We start from the raw sequence: 9,672 nt of genomic DNA on the forward strand, positions 1-9,672 counted from the left end.
ATAACCCACTTGGAGCTGGCTCCGGTATCAGCTCCAGCTTCAGGATCAGCCAGGTCACTCAGAACCCTGCCTGAGGCTCTCCGTGCATTGGGGCCGGGCTCTGGCTTTGTCCTGGAACAGCTATGAAGTAGGCAGCCTTCCCCACTTGAGGCCCTGCAAGGAAGACAGGAAGTCAGGCAGGTAGGCAAAAACAATGACTAAGCACATCTTCACCCAGGTGTCTCTATCCATCATTTGGACAACCTCGGACTTACTAGTCCCCCATTTTGGGGATGAAGAAACTGAGGCTCAGAGAGAGAGGTTATTAGTCCTAGTTCACTCAGCTAGCCAGTAGAAGAACCTGGTTTGAACCTACATTCTGTCTGAATCTCCCAGATTGGGACCTACTTACCCTAAGACCTTAGGGCTTAAGCTCTCTGTCTAGCTTCTGGGAAAATGCATAGAACTAATTCATATGAGAATGAAAATGACTGAAATAGGGTAAGAGTAAGGATCCTCTTTCCCAGGGGGCTCCAAGGTACAGGCCCAGGTGTGACCTCTCTTGTTCCCCTTGCAGCAGTTCATGGGGGTGGTCCTGGGCCACACAAAGTTGATTTAATTGAACTATTTCTTTTGGGAATTTCCCCTAAAGCTAAGGCATTTCCCTCTCGGTGTCACTGGAAAGTTCCCAAGAGCCTACCTCCCTACCCTCTCTGCCTGGTTGGCCCTAGGCCAGACAAGAGGTCGAGACAAGGATGTGGCAGTTGTGGGGCTTGTTCTGTCTTGCCCATTCGCAGCATGTCTATAGCCCCTACACGGGTTCCTGATCCTTCAGGGTAGGGGGAGGGCAGAGGGTGGGGGTGGGGATGGCAGATGGGGAGACTTGCCAGCTTCACTGTAAGGAGCATGGCTTAAAGGCACCTCTGATTCAAATGGGTAAGGGGCGTTAAGGAGGACACTTGTTGGAATGAGCACAGGGTGTTTTACATAGGGGACGAATCACTGGAATCTGTTCTTGAAGTCATTATAGCACCATATGCTAACTAACTTGGATATGAATTAAAAAAAAAAAAAAAAAAAAAAAAAAAAAAGGTACCTCTGATTCCCAGGCCCAGGCCCAGCCAGGAGTCCTGCAAAAGCACAGCTCCCAGGGCCTTGCTGCCATGTCCCTCTTGAAGTCTCTGGGCTTGAGGAGAGAGGGGGAATTCGGGCGACGGATTCTGACAGAGTGGATTTGAGTCCTGGCTCTGACACTTCCCACTGAATGCTTACGGGGAATTAACTTCATCATTCTGAGCCTTGAATTCCTCATCAGAAAATGGGGACACTACCTTAATAATAGGCTGCTGTGAGGACTGAAGAGGCGATGCATTGACAGTCTAGCAGCTCAAGTGGCGACTCAACTTCAGTAAGTGGCAGTGTCTGCCCTGGGCACTACGTGGACAGTCAAGAGTGCAGGGATCAACCAGTTGTGCCTGCACCAGGTGTGACCTGCTAGCCATCTCCAGCGTGGTACGTGGTGTTGAATGACTAGGAACTCCATTTTCCCCTTCAGGAATTCACCTGTCCCACTTGTCACTCCCTTGCCTGCATGTGCTTGGATGTCACCTGCCCTTTTCCTCCCCTAGCTAACAAACCCACTGAGCCTCTTAGGGTCTGAGGTTAGCATCTCAAAAGAGCCTGGATTCCTAATTGCAGAAATCTCTCTCCCTCCTGTTTTTGCCTCAGGAGGCACATCACTAAGAGCCTCTCTCGGATGACTGACAGAGAATTCACTTCAGATTTGGGAGTGTGTATAAATGTACAATTTTGAGGGGCGCCTGGGTGGCTCAGTCGGTTAAGCGTCCGACTTCAGCTCAGGTCACGATCTCGCAGTCCGTGAGTTCGAGCCCCGCGCCGGGCTCTGTGCTGATGGCTCAGAGCCTGGAGCCTGTTTCGGATTCTGTGTCTCCCTCTCTCTCTGCCCCTCCCCCATTCATGCTCTGTCTCTCTCTGTCTCAAAAATAAATAAATGTTAATAAATAAATAAATAAATAAATAAATGTACAATTTTGAAAAAAGCCTATACTTAGCAAATGACTCCAAGTCTACATGCCGAAATATTAACAGTGGCATTATATACATATGCACATTATATATTATACTGAACTTCATTTCCTTCTTATACATGAACATATTTTTCAGTGAACATGCATTATATTTATAATGAGAACAAAGTCATGTTGAACAAAACATTTTCCTTTGTGTAATGATATCTATGTTGCTTTTTCTTCGAAGTACTGAAATCTGTATTGGCAGGTGAATCAAGTTTAGATTGAATCGCTCAAACGTCTTCCAACCTCCTAACCTCTCCTTTCTCGTTTCGGTCTTGTGAATTCTGAAGTACCTTTGAAAACCCCCAAAGATTCCAACTCAGTTTCTCTCCCCTTGACTCAACATCCATTTGCTGAACACCGTGCATCTGGCTCTGTGCCAGGGGCTGGGGGATTATGCTGAAGATGGGGTGGTCTCCATCCCCACATGGCTGGGCAAATGAAGGAAGGAAATACACATCTTTCAGTGACTGACATTTAAAGGGGAAAGAATTATATGCAGGAAGAAAGAGATAGAAGGAGGCTTCCCAGCTGGGCAGTGGGCCTCAAGTACGCTGTGGAGCTCTCTGAGGAGGACCCCTCTTCCATGCTAACTCAGAGCAGAGCCATCCAGATCTGGGTTCCTGGGGCATGTGTTCTGGGGAGCAGCCACTAGACCAGGCTCCTGTTGGCATCTCCTGGGGCCTGGAGGGAGTGCTGATTCCAGGGAGCCCACTCCTGCCTTCAGAGAGCTGCCTCCCGGCCCAGAGGAAGAATGAATCCTCTGTCCTCAGGTCTCAGAGAGAGGTGGCCTAGGTGACCTGAATCCTTAGGGAGGGAGGGTGTGCCCGGCAGTTCCCCAGTGGGCTCCACCTGCAGCTGTCCTCACTGCCAGGGGTTAGAGCACCAGCTGCTCCCTGCTACCAGTGAGATCAGAGAAGCGGGGCCAGGGTATGGGGTTCAGAGACCTGGGACCTTGTCCTCGCTGTGCCACTAATTCTCTGGGCACATTCGGTGATACTTGTTACCTAGGAGGTGCCAGACACTATGTGAGATACTTTGCATTTTTAGCAATGTGTTTTCTCTCTTTTGCAGGTGAGGAAACCAAGTCTTGGGGAGGCTCTGTAAATTGCACAAAGTCACACACACAACTGGAGTTTCAATCCCATTCTCTCTGGCTCCAGAGCTGGTGTTATCTTTCCCCAGCAGGGCCGGTCTCTGGACCTCCCATCTCTTCCTCACCCTATAAAGAGGTTGGACTTACTTGATGAAAGGAGAAGGCAGGAAGGAAGCCCTTCAGCTAAACAAGCCTCCCAAGGGCTTACTGTCATTGCCATCAGAGCCACTGGGCCTTGGGGCGGTCCCCACCATTGCTTGGGGTTGCACCAGCTTTTCTGGTTTCTCAGGGGCTGGGTCCAGAATGTCCCTATCTGGTGTCTCTCCCATTCACCTGCATTGGCTCAAATCTACCCAATAGGTTGTTTTATTGTCCCTTCCCTTCCCTCCCCTTCCCTTTTACCAGCTAGGGTCAGAAAATCAGCTTAAGAAGGAAAATACAAATAAAAAGGCTTTCTGCAGAGAAAACCCTGATCACAGGGAGAAACTGTGACTGGAGACTACTTTCTGCAAACTTTTGAGGATTCTGTAGGCTGTACCTTTCTCGACCTGAAGGTCCCCAAACCCAGGCTCTTTCTTTCTCTTCCACCCTCAGGAGCTCTATCTCCTCTGCCTCTCAGGGCTCTGGGAGCAAATTTCCAGCTGTGATTCCACAGCCCTCTTGTTACTATACCACCATCACAGCCAGCCCTGCTTTGTTGCGGTAGAAGAAAGGGGCCACTGGGCACAGGGTTCTGTGACCATTTGACAGATGAAGAAACTGAGGCCATACAGCTAGGAGGTAGATCCTCTGAGTCCTGGCCCCTTGCTTAGGTGAGTAACTGCAGCTTCTGATCTTGGCATTCTGTGGTCCTTTTTCCACCCTCCATGGAGTTTTCTTGCTGAAGTTGTCCGGAGTCTGGAATGCAGCCTGTCTCCCTAGGTTTCCCAGATTTGTGCCAGCAGCTTCTAGGCTGGCTCTTCTACAGGAATTGGAGCTGCCCTCTGCTCCATTCCTGCTGACTGGAACACCCGAGAGCTTTGTTTCTCCCCAACGCGAAATTGGAAACCTGTTGGTCTGCCAAAGGCTCCATCAAAAAATACTTCCCGACCACTTGCCCTTGTCTCCTTCCACCCCAGGGAGGAAACAACAATCTCCCAGGACACACGCAATGGGAAGCTGGCAGCAGGGTTTTGTCACAGCCTTTGGGATCATGTGAATCAGGGGAACCAAACACTCATGCTCTCCTTCCAGATAAGATAAAAGTTTCATTTTATTCTTATTGGGGAAGGAGTGACCTTGCCAGGTGCCAAAAATGTTAATGAGGCCCCAAGAGGGAACCTGCCTGGTAGAAAGAGCTCTGAACTGAAAGCCACATGGGGCTCCGATAATTCCCAGAGGTGCGACTTTGGGCAAATCAGGTTGCCTTTCTGAGCCTGCCTTGCAGGGGGTTGGAAAGACAATGAGGCAATACTGCAATGTTTATGGCCTTGGAAAGATGCTCATGATATATGGGTATGAAAAAAGCAGGTTACAAAAAGTTGTGTAGAGTAGGTCCCCATTAATGAGAAATATAGACAAATAGCTGAGAGCGTATACCACCATGTTAATAGTGTTTATTGTGGACGATGGAATCATAGATTCTGATAGTTTTCCCTTCTTTCTTATCTATATTTTCTAATTTTTTCTACAGTGAGTATGTATTATACATTTGTCAGCTATTCCCACAATAGTGCTGCATAATAGACTAGCCCAAAAAACAGTGGCTTATATCACAAGGATTTATTCTCATTCTCATGGTCTGTCGGTCAACTGCAATTTGACTAATGTCGGTCAGCCTTGGCAAGGCTGCTATGTCTCAGGCTGCAGGTCAGCTGGGCCTGGCTCCTTGCTGCTGGTTTGGGTTCAGGTCTGTTCCATGTGTCTTCGTTTTGGGGTTCTGAGTGAAGGGATAGCAGCTATCTAGGACTTGTTTCTCTTTCCAGAGCCCAGGACACAAGCCGAAGTGTACAAGTACATGGAAAGCCTCTGCTAACATCATTTCAATAACATATCATTGGCTAAAGCCAGTCACATGTTGGCTAAACCCAACATCAATGTCACCACAGTAGGAATGGGAGGGAAGTAAGTATATGCTGAATAATAACCCAAATTCATTGGTTATTACTTGCATAAAAAACGAGCATGATATGCTTCATTCATATTGTCCACTAGAGAGAATCCTATACAACTCTCCAAGAATAAGATGTGGAGCTGCTGTATAATCTCATTAAAGAATAGAACAAATGTTAAAGGGATAAGCTGACCCTCTCTTCCTTTATCCTATATGGTTGTCCCTTTAAGACAACCAGACACTGCCATTTATTGCATCCACAGTCCCACAAAGAATGTGGAAAACACAGGTTTATGGGCATTTATAGCCAAAGGCCAGACCTATGCTAATTCCCATCCAAATCTATCTGAATCCACTTGCTGATGATTTCCTCTCTTTTGGCTTCTCTCAGTTGATGCAGCCATTCACTCAAGATATATTTATTGAGGGGCGCCTGGGTGGCGCAGTCGGTTAAGCGTCCGACTTCAGCCAGGTCACGATCTCGCGGTCCGTGAGTTCGAGCCCCGCGTCGGGCTCTGGGCTGATGGTTCAGAGCCTGGAGCCTGTTTCCGATTCTGTGTCTCCCTCTCTCTCTGCCCCTCCCCTGTTCATGCTCTGTCTCTCTCTGTCCCAAAAATAAATAAACGTTGGAAAAAAAAAAAGATATATTTATTGAGAACCTGCTATGTGCTAGAACTCTTCTAGCCATGAATAGGGTTATATTGGTAAATAAGGCAAGTACCAATAAATAAGAAAATCTCCCTAGGGTTTACATTCTAGCAGAGAGATGAGGTGGGTGCTGGGTGTGGTGGGAAATGCTAGTGATATTGATAATGCCAAGTAGTATGGATGCTAAGAATTAAATAAAATAGGGTAGTGCTCTAGAGATTGATAGGGCAGGGCAGGGCTACTTTGGGTGGGTGACGCAAGGGAAGACTTCCCTGAGCAAGTGTTGCTGAAAGTTATTGGAAGTACCTCTTGGGACCTGATATTTGTATCTGGACTCTCCAGACTGGACACTGAGTCGCACTCAAGAACTTGGCTTGGGGGCATCTATGTGGCTCAGTTGGTTAAGCATCTGACTCCAGCTCAGGTCGTGATCTCACAGTTCATAAGTTCGAGCCCCATGTCAGGGTTCTGTGCTGACAGCTTTGAGCCTGGAGCCTGCTTTGGATCTGTGTCTCCCTCTCTCTCTGTCCCTCCCCCTCTCACGCTCTCTCTCTCTCTCAAATAAATAAATATTTTTTTTTAATTAAAAAAAAAGAACTTGGCTTGGACTTTTCCCACCAGTTCACTCCCTACTTTGGCCTGCTTTGGGGAGCTTTCCTGTCCTAGCTGCATTTCAGAATCCTACCCAGCTTCCCATCCGCTGGCTGGTGCCTCCATCAGCTTAGCTAGTTTTCATCAAAGATGGGACCCAGGGTGCCTGGCTCGCTCAGTCTGTAGAGCACGTGACTCTCGATCTCAGTGTTGGTGAGTTCAAGCTCCCCATTGAGTATAGAGCTTACTTAGAGACAGAGAGAGAGAGAGAGAAAGAAAATTATTAGGTCAGGCCAATCATTTATTGAACTCCTATTGTATACCAAATGAGCAGGCATTTATTGAGTACCTTCTGTAAACCAAACCAATAGATGTTTATTAAACATCCATTGGATACCGAATCTACATTTATTTATTGTTTACCATGTATGCAAGTCAGTAAGTGTTTGCAGATGGTCTGCAACTTACAATGGTTCAACTCAGTTTTTCAACTTGATGATGGTACAAAAGTGATACACATTCAGTATAAAACTATACTTCAAATTATAAATTTTGATCTTTTTCCCACGCTAGCTATATGTGTACAATTCTCTATCGTGATGCTGGGTATTGGTAGCACGCTGCAGCTCCCAGGCAGCCGTGTGATCACGAGGGCAAACAACTGATACATTCTGGTTTTCACTTTCAGCATAGTATTCAACAAGTTCTACGACATATTTAATACCTTGTTATAAAATAAGCTTTGTGTCTGATGACTTTGCCCAACTGTGGGCTAATGGGAGTGTTCTGAACACGTTTCACGTAGGCACGGCTAAGCTATCATGTTCAGTAGGTTAAGTGTATTAAACTCACTTTCAACTTAAAATATTTTCAACTTATGAAAATGGGTTTATTGGGATGCAAGCTTATTGTAAGTCAAGGAAAATCTGTACTTTATGCCTGGAATTGAGGAGAACACACAAGTTGTAGTTATTTCTAAAAACTTGCAACTGAGTTGTGGAGCCAAAATGTTATACAACTATGGCTATAAAAGGCAGGGCTTACTACAATAAGTGCTATGTTGTACAGAACAGCCTCTAAGCCCTTTGAGAATCTAGAGATGGGCCTAGAGATCTGCATAGAAAGGGGTGGCCATAGAAGGCTTCATGGAGGAGTTGAAACTTGAGCTGGGTTTTAAAGGATAGACAGGACTTAGATAGACAAGGGGAGTAGGGACTGAGGTAGCATGGCTGGCCAGGGCTGTATGTGTTTTGAACCCTAGGATATAATTCTCGGCATCCATTATTTGAACCTGGTGTCCTTTCCTTTCTGATTTTCCAGAATTCTTGTAACATCCAGATCCTCCATGATCCCTGTTTCTCCTAGGCCACAGCTGATTCCTTGCCAGTCTATAATAATTTGTCCGGTGATCAAGGGCTGATGTCATCTGGCTAACACCAGAATGGGCAGCCTCGGGGAAAGGTGTTTATGATACTTTCAGCAGAAAAGGGCATAGAACCCATAAAAGTTGGTTTAATCACATCTAACTATGGTGGATTTCTAGTTCAGGTGTCCTCCTACCTTCTAACCCAGAAGTCTTTAAAACAATCATGTTTATTTCCTCTGCCTGGAGCCTTGAGACAGCAACAAGGCTGTTGAGAATTTACTAGATTGAGAATTTATTAGATGGTCTCAGTGACCTCTTCCCATATTTCTGAAAGCAGGAAGAATGACATTTTACTATTTTATTACTCTAATGGCCAGTAATATAGTCTACTTTCTAGAAATCAGTCATAAGAATTGTCTGACCTCTCTGAGTCTCAGTTCCCTCAACTGCAAAGCGAAGGTTATTTAGAGGATTAACTAAAACAACACACTTGCAGTGTTGTGAATGGAGTGAAATGCCCAATACATGTTCAGTGAACACAGATTCCCTTCATTCCCTTGTTATACCCCATCTGTTAGAAAGTTCAATACAGCAACATGACCTCTCCACTCAGTGCATCATCGACCGTCCTTCCTCCTTCTCCCCTCCCAGCCATCCACATGAGAAGGCCAGGCCTGAGGCCTCGTGCTTTGGCATCCAGGCCCTTGAGCCTCTATCACAGACAATATGGGGCTGCAGCCCATGACTTGGCCCTGGGGTGGGGAAGAGGAAGACCCAAGCAGGATCAATGTCATTCTTACTTAGGGGAATTTACAGAATAGTGAGCCATGCCCTCTGTGGGACACCCTCAGGGAAGACTCTCAGGCCAGCTCTGTCACCAAGTACTTTGGGCTGGGGCACAGACCATCTGCTGCTCCTGGACTACTGCATTTCTTCCTTCAGAAGGAGACTTTGGGGATGGCTGTGTAAGACAGTCCTCCACCTCTATTTTCCCACAACTTTGACCTTACCCTTATGCTCGTGCCATGCTCTTCTCTGTCTTTGTCTGTGTCCTCCACTTCTCCTCCCCCCCCCCACCCAATAAGTCCAGATCTTTGTGCCTGCTGGTCCATCTACCTAAAGTGTCCTTCCCCTTCCTGCATCCTCCTAGACGACATTTTCTTCACCAGTCCAGCTCAGATGTTTCCTCTTCTGAGGAAACAGACTCCTCAGACTCCCTGACTCACCCAACTTACTATATCCAGTCCCCTAGGTATGTCTCTGTGCCTTGGTTTCTACATCTGGAAAATGGGGCTGATGATGCCAGTATTACCATAGGTAATCACAGTGTAGTGGTAAAAATGGAATGAGATAATAGTAAAAAGCACCTTGTAAAGGACTGTATAAGTAAGCACCATTGTTAATGGTAGGTTTGTGTCCAACAGAAACTGGTCTGTGAGTGTGTAATATTGTATAGTGAGGGATGAGATCCCATAGCGTAGCAGTGTGGAAGGAATGCTGGACTCAGAGGCAGAAAACCTGCTTCTCTCTACTGCTGGACTAGGTGTTCCTGAGCCAACCCACGCCCTCTATGGGCCTCATTTTCCTCCTCTGCATGTGAGTGTGGCCTCCAAGGGCCCTCCTAGTTATGCTCCCTTGGCTCAGACACTCTGGGTACTGGGCTGTGCAGGTATTGCCTGAGCTCTGAGACCCTGCCCAGCTCCCAGGCTGGACAGCTCCCTTGGAATTTCAGAAGGAAGCGGAGGCTCCCAACTCTCAGCATCTGGACAGCACCTCAGGTTGGGAGGCTGGAGAGCCCAGGCTGTCA

Source organism: Leopardus geoffroyi, chromosome B3, assembly GCF_018350155.1.
Source record: "Leopardus geoffroyi isolate Oge1 chromosome B3, O.geoffroyi_Oge1_pat1.0, whole genome shotgun sequence".
Lineage (NCBI taxonomy): Eukaryota > Metazoa > Chordata > Mammalia > Carnivora > Felidae > Leopardus > Leopardus geoffroyi.